Source organism: Cetorhinus maximus, chromosome 33, assembly GCF_964194155.1.
Source record: "Cetorhinus maximus chromosome 33, sCetMax3.hap1.1, whole genome shotgun sequence".
Classification (NCBI taxonomy): domain Eukaryota; kingdom Metazoa; phylum Chordata; class Chondrichthyes; order Lamniformes; family Cetorhinidae; genus Cetorhinus; species Cetorhinus maximus.
This window is the reverse complement of record NC_135911.1, coordinates 691,084-705,988: the sequence shown is the minus strand read 5'-3', so window position 1 is coordinate 705,988 and position 14,905 is coordinate 691,084. Positions and strand designations below refer to the sequence as shown.

The 14,905-nt window shown below is 42.4% G+C and overlaps 1 protein-coding gene across 1 annotated transcript in view; it reads right to left on the bottom strand.

Annotated features, from left to right (window-relative positions):
• The window catches only part of LOC144671543 (glutamate receptor ionotropic, kainate 5-like), a 484,710-nt gene that overhangs the window by 171,838 nt on the left and 297,967 nt on the right, over positions 1-14,905 (bottom strand). The window lies entirely within an intron of this gene.

Sequence of the window (14,905 nt, the reverse complement as noted above, 5' to 3'; positions counted from 1 at the left end):
GTGTGAATGGTGTGATGTTAAATTAGTGAGTGGATGTGAATGGTGTGATGTTTAATTAGGGAGTGGGTGTGAATGGTGTGATGTTTAATTAGGGAGTGTGTGTGAATGGTGTGATGTTTAATTAGGGAGTGTGTGTGAAAGGTGCGATGTTTAATTAGGGAGTGTGTGTGAATGGTGTGATGTTTAATTAGGGTGTGTGTGAGAATGGTGTGATGTTTAATTAGGGAGTGGGTGTGAATGGTGTGATGTTTAATTAGGGATAGGTTTTGAATGGTCTGATGTTTAATTAGGGAGTGGGTGCGAATGGTGTGATGTTTAATTAGGGAGTGTGTATGAATGGTGTGATGTTTAATTAGGGAGTGGATGTGAATGGTGCGATGTTCAATTAGGGAGTGGGTGTGAATGGTGTGATGTTTAATTAGGGAGTGTGTATGAATGGTGTGATGTTTAATTAGGGATTGGGTGTGAATGGTGTGATGTTTAATTAGGGAGTGTGTGTGAATGGTGCGATGTTTAGTTAGGGAATGGGTGTGAATGGTGTGATGTTTAATTAGGGAATGGGTGTGAATGGTGTGATGTTTAATTAGGGATTGGGTGTGAATGGTGTGATGTTTAATTAGGGATTGGGTGTGAATGTTGCGATGTTTAATTAGGGAGTAGGTGTGAATGGTGTGATGTTTAATTAGGGAGTTGGTGTGAATGGTGTGATGTTTGATTAGGGAGTGTGTGTGAATGGTGTGATGTTTAATTAGTGAGTGGGTGTGAATGGTGTGATGATTAATTAGGGAGTGGGTGTGAATGGTGTGATGTTTAATTAGGGAGTGGGTGTGAATGGTGTGATGTTAAATTAGGGAGTGGGTGCGAATGGTGTGATGTTTAATTAGGGAGTGTGTTTGATGGCGTGATGTTTAATTAGGGAATGGGTGTGAATGGTGTGATGTTTAATTAGGGAGTGTGTATGAATGGTGAGATGTTTAAATAGGGAGTGGGTGTGTGAATGGTGTGATGTTTAATTAGGGATAGGGTGTGAATGGTGTGATGTTTAATTAGGGAGTGGGTGCGAATGGTGTGATGTTTAATTAGGGAGAGGGTGTGAATGGTGTGATGTTTAATTAGGGAGTGTGTGTGAATGGTGTGATGTTTACTTAGTGAGTGTGTGTGAATGGTGTGATGTTTAATTAGGGTGTGTGTGTGAATGGTGCGATGTTTAATTAGGGTGTGAGTGTGAATGGTGCGATGTTTAATTAGGGAGTGGGTGTGAATGGTGCGATGTTTAATTAGGGAGTGGGTGTGAATGGTGCGATGTTTAATTAGGGAGTGGGTGTGAATGGTGTGATGTTTAATTAGGGAGTGGGTGCGAATGGTATGATGTTTAATTAGGGAGAGGGTGTGAATGGTGCGATGTTTAATTAAGGAGTGTGTGTGAATGGTGTGATGTTTAATTAGGGAGTGGGTGTGAATCGTGTGATGATTAATTTGGGAGTGGGTGTGAATGGTGCGGTGTTTAATTAGGGAGTGGATATGAATGGTGTGATGTTTAATTAGGGAGTGGGTGTGAATGGTGTGATGTTTAATTAGGGAGTGTGTGTGAATGGTGTGATGTTTAATTAGGGAGTTTGTGTGAATGGTGTGATGTTTAATTAGGGAGTTTGTGTGAATGGTGTGATGTTTAATTAGGGAGTTTTTGTGAATGGTGTGATGTTTAATTAGGGAGTGTGTGCGAATGGTGTGATGTATAATTAGGGTTTGGGTGTGAATTGTGTGATGTTTAATTAGGGAGTGTGTGTGAATGGTGTGATGTTTAATTAGGGAGTGTGTGTGAATGGTGCGATGTTTAATTAGGGAGTGTGTTTGATGGTGCGGTGTTTAATTAGGGAGTGTGCCTGAATGGTGTGATGTTTAATTAGGGAGTGGGTGTGAATGGTGTGATGTTTAATTATGGAGTGTGTGTGAATGGTGTGTTGTTTAATTAGGGAGTGGGTGTGAATGTTGTAATGTTTAATTAGGCAGTGGGTGTGAATGGTGCGATGTTTAATTAGGGAGTGTGTTTGATGGTGTGATGTTTAATTAGGGAGTGGGTGTGAATGGTGTTATGTTTAATTAGGGAGTGTGTGTGAATGGTGTGATGTTTAATTAGGGAGTGGGTGTGAATGGTGTGATGTTTAATTATGGAGTGTGTGTGAATGGTGTGATGTTTAATTAGGGAGTGGGTGTGAATGGTGCGATGTTTAATTAGGGGGTTGTTGTGAATGTTGTGATGTTTAATTAGGCAGTGGGTGTGAATGGTGCGATGTTTAATTAGGGAGTGTGTTTGATGGTGTGATGTTTAATTAGGGAGTGTGTGTGAATGGTGTGATGTTTAATTAGGGAGTGTGTGTGAATGGTGCGATGTTTAATTAGGGGGTTGTTGTGAATGGTGTGATGTTTAAGTAGGGAGTGTGTGTGAATGGTGTGATGTTTATTTTGGGAGTGTGTGTGAATGGTGTGATGTTTAATTAGGGAGTGGGTGTGAATGGTGCGATGTTTAATTAGGGAGTGGGTGTGAATCGTGTGATGTTTAATTAAGGAGTGGGTGTGAATGGTGTGATGTTTAATTAGGGAGTGGGTGTGAATGGTGTGATGTTTAATTAGGGAGTGGGTGTGAATGGTGTGATGTTTAATTAGGGAGTGTGTGTGAATGGTGCGATGTTAAATTAAGGAGTGGGTGTGAATGGTGTGAAGTTTAATTAGGGACTGTGTGTGAATGGGCGATGTTTAATTAGGGAGTGTGTGTGTGAATGGTGAGATGTTTAATTAGGGAGTGGGTGTGAATGGTGTGATGTTTAATTAGGGAGTGTCTGTGAATGGTGCGATGTTTAATTATGGAGTGTGTGTGAATGGTGTGATGTTTAATTAGGGAGTGTGTGTGAATGGTGTGATGTTTAATTAGGGAGTGTGTGTGAATGGTGCGATGTTTAATTAGGGAGTTGGTGTGAATGGTGTGATGTTTAATTAGGGAGTGGGTGTGAAAGGTGTGATTTTTAATTAGGGAGTCGGTGTGAATGGTGTGATGTTTAATTAGGGAGTGTGTGAATGGTGCGATGTTTAATTAGGGAGTGGGTGTGAATGGTGTGATGTTTAATTAGGGAGTTGGTGTGAATGGTGCGATGTTTAATTAGGGAGTGGGTGTAAATGGTGCGATGTTTAATTAGGGAGTGGGTTTGAATGGTGTGATGTTTAGTTAGGGAATGGGTGTGAATGGTGCGATGTTTATTTAGGGAGTGGGTGTGAATGCTGTGATGTTTAATTAGGGAGTGTGTGAGAATGGTGTGATGTCTAATTAGGGAGTGGGTGTGAATGGTGTGATGTTTAATTAGGGAGTGTGTGTAAATGGTGTGATGTTTAATTAAGGAGTGGGTGTGAATGGTCTGATGTTTAATTAGGGAGTGGGTGTGAATGGTCTGATGTTTAATTAGGGAGTGGGTGTGAATGGTGCGATGTTTAATTAGGGAGTGAGTGGGAATGGTGCGATGTTTAATTAGGGAGTGGGTGTGAATGGTGTGATGTTTAATTAGGGAGTGGGTGTGAATGGTGTGATGTTTAATTAGGGAGTGGGTGTGAATGGTGCGGTGTTTAATTAGGGAGTGGGTGTGAATGGTGTGATGTTTAATTAGGGAGTGTGTGTCAATGGTGTGATGTTTAATTAGGGAGTGTGTTTGATGGTGTGATGTTTAATTAGGGAGTGGGTGTGAATGGTGTGATGTTTAATTAGGGAGTGTGTGTGAATGGTGTGATGTTTAATTAGGGTGTGTGTGTGAATGGTGCGATGTTTAATTAGGGAGTGGGTGTGAATGGTGTGATGTTTAATTAGGGAGTGGGTGTGAATGGTGTGATGTTTAATTAGGGAGTGTGTTTGAATGGTGTGATGTTTAATTAGGGAGTGGGTGTGAATGATGCGATGTTTACTTAGGGAGTGGGTGTGAATGGTGTGATGTTTAATTGGGGAGTGGGTGTGAATGATGCGATGTTTACTTAGGGACTGGGTGTGAATGGTGTGATGTTTAATTAGGGAGTGGGTGTGAATGGTGTGATGTTTAATTAGGGAGTGGGTGTGAATGGTGTGATGTTTAATTAGGGAGTGTGTTTGAATGGTGTGATGTTTAATTAGGGAGTGGGTGTGAATGATGCGATGTTTACTTAGGGAGTGGGTGTGAATGGTGTGATGTTTAATTGGGGAGTGGGTGTGAATGATGCGATGTTTACTTAGGGACTGGGTGTGAATGGTGTGATGTTTAATGAGGGAGTGGGTGTGAATGGTGCGATGGTTAATTAGGGAGTGGGTGCGAATGGTGTGATGTTTAATTAGGGAGTGTGTGTGAATGGTGTGATGTTTAATTAGGGAGTGTGTGTGAATGGTGCGATGTTTAATTAGGGAGTGTGTTTGATGGTGCGGTGTTTAATTAGGGAGTGTGCCTGAATGGTGTGATGTTTAATTAGGGAGTGGGTGTGAATGGTGTGATGTTTAATTATGGAGTGTGTGTGAATGGTGTGTTGTTTATTTAGGGAGTGGGTGTGAATGGTGTGATGTTTAATTAGGCAGTGGGTGTGAATGGTGCGATTTTTAATTAGGGAGTGTGTTTGATGGTGTGATGTTTAATTAGGGAGTGGGTGTGAATGGTGTTATGTTTAATTAGGGAGTGTGTGTGAATGGTGTGATGTTTAATTAGGGAGTGGGTGTGAATGGTGTGATGTTTAATTAGGGAGTGTGTGTGAATGGTGTGATGTTTAATTAGGGAGTGGGTGTGAATGGTGCGATGTTTAATTAGGGGGTTGTTGTGAATGTTGTGATGTTTAATTAGGCAGTGGGTGTGAATGGTGCGATGTTTAATTAGGGAGTGTGTTTGATGGTGTGATGTTTAATTAGGGAGTGGTTGTGAATGGTGTGATGTTTAATTAGGGAGTGGGTGTGAATGGTGTTATGTTTAATTAGGGAGTGTGTGTGAATGGTGTGATGTTTAATTAGGGAGTGTGTGTGAATGGTGTGATGTTTTATTAGGGAGTGTGTTTGATGGTGTGATGTTTAATTAGGGAGTGGGTGTGAATGGTGTGATGTTTAATTAGGGAATGGGTGTGAATGGTGTTATGTTTAATTAGGGAGTGTGTGTGAATGGTGTGATGTTTAATTAGGGAGTGTGTGTGAATGGTGTGATGTTTAATTAGGGAGTGTGTGTGAATGGTGCGATGTTTAATTAGGGGGTTGTTGTGAATGGTGTGATGTTTAAGTAGGGAGTGTGTGTGAATGGTGTGATGTTTATTTTGGGAGTGTGTGTGAATGGTGTGATGTTTAATTAGGGAGTGGGTGTGAATGGTGTGATGTTTAATTAGGGAGTGGGTGTGAATGGTGTGATGTTTAATTAAGGAGTGGGTGTGAATGGTGTGATGTTTAATTAGGGAGTGGGTGTGAATGGTGTGATGTTTAATTAGGGAGTGGGTGTGAATGGTGTGATGTTTAATTAGGGAGTGTGTGTGAATGGTGCGATGTTAAATTAAGGAGTGGGTGTGAATGGTGTGAAGTTTAATTAGGGACTGTGTGTGAATGGGCGACGTTTAATTAGGGAGTGTGTGTGTGAATGGTGTGATGTTTAATTAGGGAGTGGGTGTGAATGGTGTGATGTTTAATTAGGGAGTGTCTGTGAATGGTGCGATGTTTAATTATGGAGTGTGTGTGAATGGTGTGATGTTTAATTAGGGAGTGTGTGTGAATGGTGTGATGTTTAATTAGGGAGTGTGTGTGAATGGTGCGATGTTTAATTAGGGAGTTGGTGTGAATGGTGTGATGTTTAATTAGGGAGTGGGTGTGAAAGGTGTGATTTTTAATTAGGGAGTCGGTGTGAATGGTGTGATGTTTAATTAGGGAGTGTGTGTGAATGGTGCGATGTTTAATTAGGGAGTGGGTGTGAATGGTGTGATGTTTAATTAGGGAGTTGGTGTGAATGGTGCGATGTTTAATTAGGGAGTGGATGTAAATGGTGCGATGTTTAATTAGGGAGTGGGTTTGAATGGTGTGATGTTTAGTTAGGGAGTGGGTGTGAATGGTGCGATGTTTATTTAGGGAGTGGGTGTGAATGGTGTGATGATTAATTAGGGAGTGGGTGTGAATGCTGTGATGTTTAATTAGGGAGTGTGTGAGAATGGTGTGATGTCTAATTAGGGAGTGGGTGTGAATGGTGTGATGTTTAATTAGGGAGTGTGTGTAAATGGTGTGATGTTTAATTAAGGAGTGGGTGTGAATGGTGTGATGTTTAATTAGGGAGTGGGTGTGAATGGTCTGATGTTTAATTAGGGAGTGGGTGTGAATGGTGCGATGTTTAATTAGGGAGTGAGTGCGAATGGTGTGATGTTTAATTAGGGAGTGGGTGTGAATGGTGTGATGTTTAATTAGGGAGTGGGTGTGAATGGTGCGGTGTTTAATTAGGGAGTGGGTGTGAATGGTGTGATGTTTAATTAGGGAGTGTGTGTCAATGGTGTGATGTTTAATTAGGGAGTGTGTTTGATGGTGTGATGTTTAATTAGGGAGTGGGTGTGAATGGTGTGATGTTTAATTAGGGAGTGTGTGTGAATGGTGTGATGTTTAATTAGGGTGTGTGTGTGAATGGTGCGATGTTTAATTAGGGAGTGGGTGTGAATGGTGTGATGTTTAATTAGGGAGTGGGTGTGAATGGTGTGATGTTTAATTAGGGAGTGTGTGTGAATGGTGTGATATTTAATTAGGGAGTGGGTGTGAATGGTGTGATGTTTAATTAGGGAGTGTGTTTGAATGGTGTGATGTTTAATTAGGGTGTGGGTGTGAATGATGCGATGTTTACTTAGGGAGTGGGTGTGAATGGTGTGATGTTTAATTGGGGAGTGGGTGTGAATGATGCGATGTTTACTTAGGGAGTGGGTGTGAATGGTGTGATGTTTAATGAGGGAGTGGGTGTGAATGGTGCGATGGTTAATTAGGGAGTGGGTGCGAATGGTGCGATGTTTAATTAGGGAGTGTGTGTGAATGGTGTGATGTTTAATTAGGGAGTGGGTGTGAATGGTGTGATGTTTAATTAGGGTGTGTGTGTGAATGGTGTGATGTTTAATTAGGGTGTGTGTGTGAATTGTTTGATTTTTAATTTTGGAGTATTTTAAATGCTGCTGCTGACTGTAGGGAGTGTGTTTAAATGGTGCTGCTGACTGTAGTGAGTTTGTTTAAATGGTGCTGATGACTGTAGGGAGTGTTTGTAAATGGTGCTGCAGGCTGTAGGGAGTGTGTTTAAATGTTGGTCCTGATCGCAGGGAGTGTGTTTAAATGTTGCTGCTGACTTAATGGATTGTGTTTAAAACTTGTTGCTGACTGTTGGTGGTTTGTTTAAATGGTACAGCTGATCCTAGGGAGTGTTTTAAAATGGTACCGCTGACTGTAGGGACTGTGTTGAAATGAAGCTGCAGACTGTAGGGAATGAGTTTCATTGGTACTGCTGACTGTAGGGGTTCTGTGTAAATGATGGTGTGGGCTGTCAGGAACATGGTGAAGATTCTGGGGAGTGTGATTAAATGGTGAGTCAGTTCAAGGAAGTGTCTTTAAGTGGAGCAGCAAACTGCAGGGAGTGTGTTTAAATGGTGTTGCTGTCCATAGGGAGTGTGTTCAAATGGCACTGCAGGCTATTGGTAGTGTGTTTAAATATTGCTGATGACTGTAGGGAGTGTGTTTAAATGGTGATGTTGACTGTAGGGAGTGTGTTTAAATGGTGTTGCTGACTGTTGTGAGTGTGTTTAAATGTTTCTGCTGACGGTAGGGAGTGTGTTTAAATGGTGCTGCAGGCTGTAGGGAGTGTGTTTAAATGATGCTGCTGACTGTAGGAAGTGTGTTTAAATGGTGCTGCTGACTGTAGGGTGTGTGTTTAAATGGTACTGCTGACTGTTGGGAGTGTGTTTAAATGGTGCTACTGACTGTAGGGAATGTGTTTAAATGGTGCTGCAGGCTGTAGGGAGTGTGTTTAAATGATGCTGCTGACTGTAGGGAGTGTGTTTAAATGATGCTGCTGACTGTAGGGAGTGTGTTTAAATGGTGCTGCTGACTGTAGGGAGCGTATTTAAATGGTGCTGCTGACTGTAGGGAGTGTGTTTAAATGGTGCTGCTGACTGTAGGGAGTGTGTTTAAATGGTGCTGCTGACTGTAGGGAGTGTGTTTAAATGGTGCTGGTGGCTGTAGGGAGTGTGTTTAAATGGTGCTGGTGGCTGTAGGGAGTGTGTTTAAATGGTAATGCTCACTGTAGGGAGTGTGTTTAAATGGTGCTGGTGACTGTAGGGAGTGTGTTTAAATGGTGCTGGTGGCTGTAGGGAGTGTGTTTAAATGGTGCTGATGACTGTAGGGAGAGTGTTTAAATGGTGATGCTGACTGTAGGGATTGTGTTTAAATGGTGCTGATGACTGTAGGGAGTGTGTTTAAATGGTGCTGGTGGCTATAGGGAGTGTGTTTAAATGGTGCTGGTGGCTGTAGGGAGTGTGTTTAAATGGTGATGCTGACTGTAGGGAGTGTGTTTAAATGGTGCTGGTGGCTGTAGGGAGTGTGTTTAAATGGTGCTGGTGGCTGTAGGGAGTGTGTTTAAATGGTGCTGGTGACTGTAGGGATTGTGTTTAAATGGTGCTGGTGGCTGTAGGGAGTGTGTTTAAATGGTGCTGGTGGCTGTAGGGAGTGTGTTTAAATGGTGCTGTTGGCTGTAGGGAGTGTGTTTAAATGGTGCTGGTGGCTGTAGGGAGTGTGTTTAAATGGTGCTGGTGACTGTAGGGAGTGTGTTTAATTGGTGCTGGTGGCTGTAGCAAATGTGTGTGTTTAAATGGTGCTGGTGACTGTAGGGAGTCTGTTTAATTGGTGCTGGTGGCTGTAGGAAATGTGTGTGTTTAAATGGTGATGCTGACTCTAGGGAGTTTCTTTCAATGTTGGCGCTGATCGTAGGGGTTGATTTAAAATGGTGCTGCTGACTGTAGGCAGTGTGTTCAAATGGTGCCACTGACTAGGCAGTGGGTCTAAGTAGTGGTGCTGATTGTAGGCAGTTTGTTTAAATGGTACAGCTGACTCAATGGAGTGTTTTTAAAACATGTTGCTGACTGTAGGTGGTGTGTTTAAATGGTACAGCTGACTCAATGGAGTGTTTTTAAAACATGTTGCTGACTGTAGGGAGTGTGTTTAAATGGTGCTGGTGGCTGTAGGGAGTGTGTTTAAATGGTGCTGATGACTGTAGGGAGTGTTTGTAAATGGTGCTGCAGGCTGTAGGGAGTGTGTTTAAATGTTGGTGCTGATCGCAGGGAGTGTGTTTAAATGTTGCTGCTGACTTAATGGATTGTGTTTAAAACATGTTGCTGACTGTAGGTGGTGTGTTTAAATGGTACAGCTGATCCTAGGGAGTGTTTTAAAATGGTACCGCTGACTGTAGGGACTGTGTTGAAATGAAGCTGCAGACTGTGGGGAATGAGTTTCACTGGTACTGCTGACTGTAGGGGTTCTGTGTAAATGATGGTGTGGGCTGTCAGGAACATGGTGAAGATTCTGGGGAGTGTGATTAAATGGTGATTCAGTTCTAGGGAGTGTCTTTAAGAGGAGCAGCAAACTGCAGGGAGAGTGTTTAAATGGTGCTGCTGACTGTAGGGAGTGTGTTTAAATGGTGTTGCTGTCCATAGGGAGTGTGTTCAAATGGCACTGCAGGCTATTGGGAGTGTGTTTAAATATTGCTGATGACTGTAGGGAACGTGTGTAAATGGTGTTGCAGACAGTAGGGAGTGTGGTTAAATAGTGCTGCGGATTATAGGGAGTGTGTTTAAATGGTGTAGCTGACTGTAGAGAGTGTGTTTAAATGGTGATGCTGACTGTAGGGAGTGTTTAAATGGTGATGATGACTGTAGGCAGTGTGTTTAAATGGTGATGCAGACTGTAGGCAGTGTGTTTAAATGGTGATGCTGACTGTAGGCAGTGTGTTTAAATGGTGATGCTGACTGTAGGGAGTGTGTTTAAATGGTGCTGCTGACTGTAGGCAGTGTGTTTAAATGGTGTTGCAGGCTGTAGGGAATGTGTTTAAATGGTGTTGCTGTCCATAGCGAGTATGTTCAAGTGGCACTGCAGGCTATTGGGAGTCTGTTTAAATGCTGCTGATGACTGTAGGGAACGTGTGTAAATGGTGTTGCAGACAGTAGGGAGTGTGGTTAAATAGTGCTGCGGATTATAGGGAGTGTGTTTAAATGGTGCTGCTGACTGTAGGGAGTGTGTTTAAATGGTGCTGCAGGCTGTCGGGAGTGTGTTTAAATGGTGCTGGTGGCTGTAGGGAGTGTGTTTAAATGGTGCTGCTGACTGTAGGGAGTGTGTTTAAATGGTGATGCCGACTGTAGGGAGTGTGTTTAAATGGTGCTGGTGGCTGTAGGGAGTGTGTTTAAATGGTGCTGATGACTGTAGGGAGAGTGTTTAAATGGTGATGTTGACTGTAGGGATTGTGTTTAAATGGTGCTGATGACTGTAGGGAGTGCGTTTAAATGGTGCTGGTGGCTGTAGGGAGTGTGTTTAAATGGTGCTGGTGGCTGTAGGGAGTGTGTTTAAATGGTGCTGGTGAATGTAGGGAGTGTGTTTAATTGGTGCAGGTGACTGTAGGGATTGTGTTTAAATGGTGCTGGTGGCTGTAGGGAGTGTGTTTAAATGGTGCTGGTGGCTGTAGGGAGTGTGTTTAAATGGTGCTGGTGGCTGTAGGGAGTGTGTTTAAATGGTGCTGGTGAATGTAGGGAGTGTGTTTAATTGGTGCTGTTGGCTTTAGGGAGTGTGTTTAAATGGTGCTGGTGACTGTAGGGAGTGTGTTTAAATGGTGCTGCAGGCTGTAGGGAGTGTGTTTAAATGGTGCTGGTGGCTGTAGGGAGTGTGTTTAAATGGTGCTGGTGGCTGTAGGGAGTGTGTTTAAATGGTGCTGCTGGCTGTAGGGAGTGTGTTTAAATGGTGCTGGTGACTGTAGGGAGTCTGTTTAATTGGTGCAGGTGGCTGTAGCAAATGTGTGTGTTTAAATGGTGATGCTGACTCTAGGGAGTTTCTTTCAATGTTGGTGCTGATCGTAGGGGTTGATTTAAAACGGTGCTGCTGACTGTAGGCAGTGTGTTCAAATGGTGCCACTGACTAGGCAGTGGGTCTAAGTAGTGGTGCTGATTGTAGGCAGTTTGTTTAAATGGTACAGCTGACTCAATGGAGTGTTTTTAAAACATGTTGCTGACTGTAGGTGGTGTGTTTAAATGGTACAGCTGATCCTAGGGTGTGTTTTAAAATGGTACCGCTGACTGTAGGGACTGTGTTGAAATGAAGCTGCAGACTGTAGGGAATGAGTTTCACTGGTACTGCTGACTGTAGGGGTTCTATGTAAATGATGGTGTGGGCTGTCAGGAACATGGTGAAGATTCTAGGGAGTGTGATTAAATGGTGATTCAGTTCTAGGGAGTGTCTTTAAGTGGAGCAGCAAACTGCAGGGAGTGTGTTTAAATGGTGTTGCTGTCCATAGGGAGTGTGTTCAAATGGCACTGCAGGCTATTGGGAGTGTGTTTAAATATTGCTGATGACTGTAGGGAACGTGTGTAAATGGTGTTGCAGACAGTAGGGAGTGTGGTTAAATAGTGCTGCAGATTATAGGGAGTGTGTTTAAATGGTGTAGCTGACTATAGAGAGTGTGTTTAAATGGTGATGCTGACTGTAGGGAGTGTTTAAATGGTGATGCTGACTGTAGGGAGTGTGTTTAAATGGTGATGATGACTGTAGGGAGTGTGTTTAAATGGTGATGATGACTGTAGGGATTGTGTTTAAATGGTGATGCTGACTGTAGGCAGTGTGTTTAAATGGTGATGCTGACTGTAGGCGGTGTGTTTAAATGGTGATGCTGACTGTAGGGAGTGTGTTTAAATGGTGATGATGACTGTAGGGAGTGTGTTTAAATGGTGATGATGACTGTAGGGAGTGTGTTTAAATGGTGATGCTGACTGTAGGAAGTGTGTTTAAATGGTGCTGCAGGCTGTAGGGAGTGTGTTTAAATGGTGCTGCTGACTGTAGGGAGAGTGTTTAAATGGTGTTGCAGGCTGTAGGAAATGTGTTTAAATGGTGTTGCTGTCCATAGGGAGTGTGTTCAAATGGCACTGCAGGCTATTGGGAGTGTGTTTAAATGGTGTTGCTGTCCATAGGGAGTGTGTTCAAATGGCACTGCAGGCTATTGGGAGTGTGTTTAAATGCTGCTGATGACTGTAGGGAACGTGTGTAAATGGTGTTGCAGACAGTAGGGAGTGTGGTTAAATAGTGCTGCGGATTATAGGGAGTGTGTTTAAATGGTGTAGCTGACTGTAGAGAGTGTGTTTAAATGGTGATGCTGACTGTAGGGAGTGTTTAAATGGTGCTGCAGGCTGTAGGGAGTGTGTTTAAATTGTGCTTCAGACTGTAGGGAGTGTGTTTAAATGGTGCTGCTGACTGTAGGGAGTGTGTTTAAATGTTGCTGACTGTAGGGAGTGTGTTTAAATGGTGATGCTGACTGTAGGGAGTGTGTTTAAATGGTGCTGCTGACTGTAGGGAATGTGTTTAATTGGTGCTGCTGACTGTAGGGAGTGTGTTTAAATGGTGATGATAACTGTAGGGAGTGTGTTTAAATGGTGCTGCTGACTGTAGGGAGTGTGTTTAAATGGTGATGATAACTGTAGGGAGTGTGTTTAAATGGTGATGCTGACTGTAGGGAGTGTGTTTAAATGGTGCTGCTGACTGTAGGGAGTGTGTTTAAATGGTGATGATAACTGTAGGGAGTGTGTTCAAATGGTGCTGCTGTCTGTAGGCAGTGTGTTTAAATGGTGCTGCTGATTATAGGGAGCGTGTTTAAATGGTGCTACTGACTGTAGGGAGTGTGTTTAAATGGTGCTGGTGACTGTAGAGAGTGTTTAAATGTTGGTGCTAATCGTAGGAGGACCTTTGAAATGCTGCTGCCGACTGTAGGGAGTGTGTTTAAATGTTGCTGATGACTGTAGGGAGTGTGTTTAAATGGTGTTGCTCACTGTAGGGAGTGTGCTTAAATTGTGCTGCTGTCTGTAGGGAGTGTGTTTAAATGGTGCTGCTGACTGTAGGAAGTGTGCTTAAATGGTGCTGCAGGCTGTAGGGAGTGTGTTTAAATGGTGTTGCTCACTGTAGGGAGTATGTTTAATGTTGCTTCTGACTGTAGGGATTGTGTTTAAATGGTGCTGCAGAGTATAGTGTGTGTGTTGAGAAGGCGATTCAGCCTGTAGCAAGTGTGTTTACATACTGCTGCAGACTGTAGGCAATGTGTTTAAATTGTGCTATTGACTTTAGGAAGTGTTTTTAAATGCTTCTGCAGACAGTAAGGACTGTGTTTACATAGTGCTGCTAACTGTAGGGAGTGTGTTTAAATGTTGCTGCTGACTGTAGGGAGTGTGTTTAAATGTTGCTGCTGACTGTTGTGAGTGTGTTTAAATGGTGCTGGTGACTGTAGAGAGTGTGTTTAAATGTTGGTGCTAATCACAGGAGGACCTTTGAAATGCTGCTGCCGACTGTAGGGAGTGTGTTTAAATGTTGCTGATGACTGTTGCGTGTGTGTTTAAATGATGCTGCAGAGTATAGGGAGTGTGTTTAACTGGTGCTGCTGACTGTAGGGTGTGTGTTTAAATGTTGCTGATGACTGTAGGGAGTGTGTTTAAATGGTGCTGCAGAGTATAGGGAGTGTGTTTAAATGATGCTGCTGACTGTAGGGAGTGTGTTTAAATGTTGCTGATGACTGTTGCGTGTGTATTTAAATGTTGCTGATGACTGTTGGGATTGTGTTTAAATGGTGCTGAAGACTGTAGGGAGTGTGTTTAAATAGTGCTTCTGACTGTTGTGAGTGTGTTTAAATGGTGCTGCAGAGTATAGTGTGTGTTGAGAAGGCGATTCAGCCTGTAGCAAGTGTGTTTACATACTGCTGCAGACTGTAGGCAATGTGTTTAAATTGTGCTATTGACTTTAGGAAATGTTTTTAAATGCTTAAATCCCCTGTAGGGAGTGTGTTTAAATGGTGTTTGAATTGTAGGGAGAGTGTTTAAATAGTTTTTCGGTTTTAGGGAGTGTGTTTAAATGTTTTTTCAGTTTTAGGGAGTGTGTTTAAATGTTTTTTTCAGTTTTAGGGAGTGTGTTTAAATGGTGTTTGAATTGTAGGGAGAGTGTTTGAATGGTTTTTTAGTTGTAGGGAGGGTGTTTAAATGGTGTTTGAATTGTAGGGAGAGTGTTTGAATGTTTTTTCAGTTTTAGGGAGTGTGTTTAAATGTTTTTTTCAGTTTTAGGGAGTGTGTTTAAATGGTGTTTGAATTGTAGGGAGGGTGTTTAAATGGTTGTTCAGCTTTAGGGAGTGTGTTTAAATGGTTTTTCAGTTTTGGGGAGTGTGTTTAAATGTTTTTTTCAGTTTTAGGGAGTGTGTTTAAATGATGTTTCAGTTTTAGGGAGTGTGTTTAAATGGTTTTTCAGTTTTAGGGGGTGTGTTTAAATGCTGTTTCAGTTTTAGGGAGTGTGTTTAAATGATGTTTCAGTTTTAGGGAGTGTGTTTAAATGGTGTTTGAATTGTAGGGAGGGTGTTTAAATGGTTGTTCAGCTTTAGGGAGTGTGTTTAAATGGTGTTTCAGTTTTAGGGAGTGTGTTTAAATGATGTTTCAGTTTTAGGGAGTGTGTTTAAATGGTTTTTCAGTTTTAGGGGGTGTGTTTAAATGCTGTTTGAATTGTAGGGAGAGTGTTTGAATGGTTTTTCAGTTTTAGGGAGAGTGTTTGAATGGTTTTTCAGTTGTAGGGAGCGTGTTTAAATGGTGTTTGAATTGTAGGGAGAGTGTTTGAATGGTGTTTCAGTTTTAGGGAGTGTGTTTAAATGGT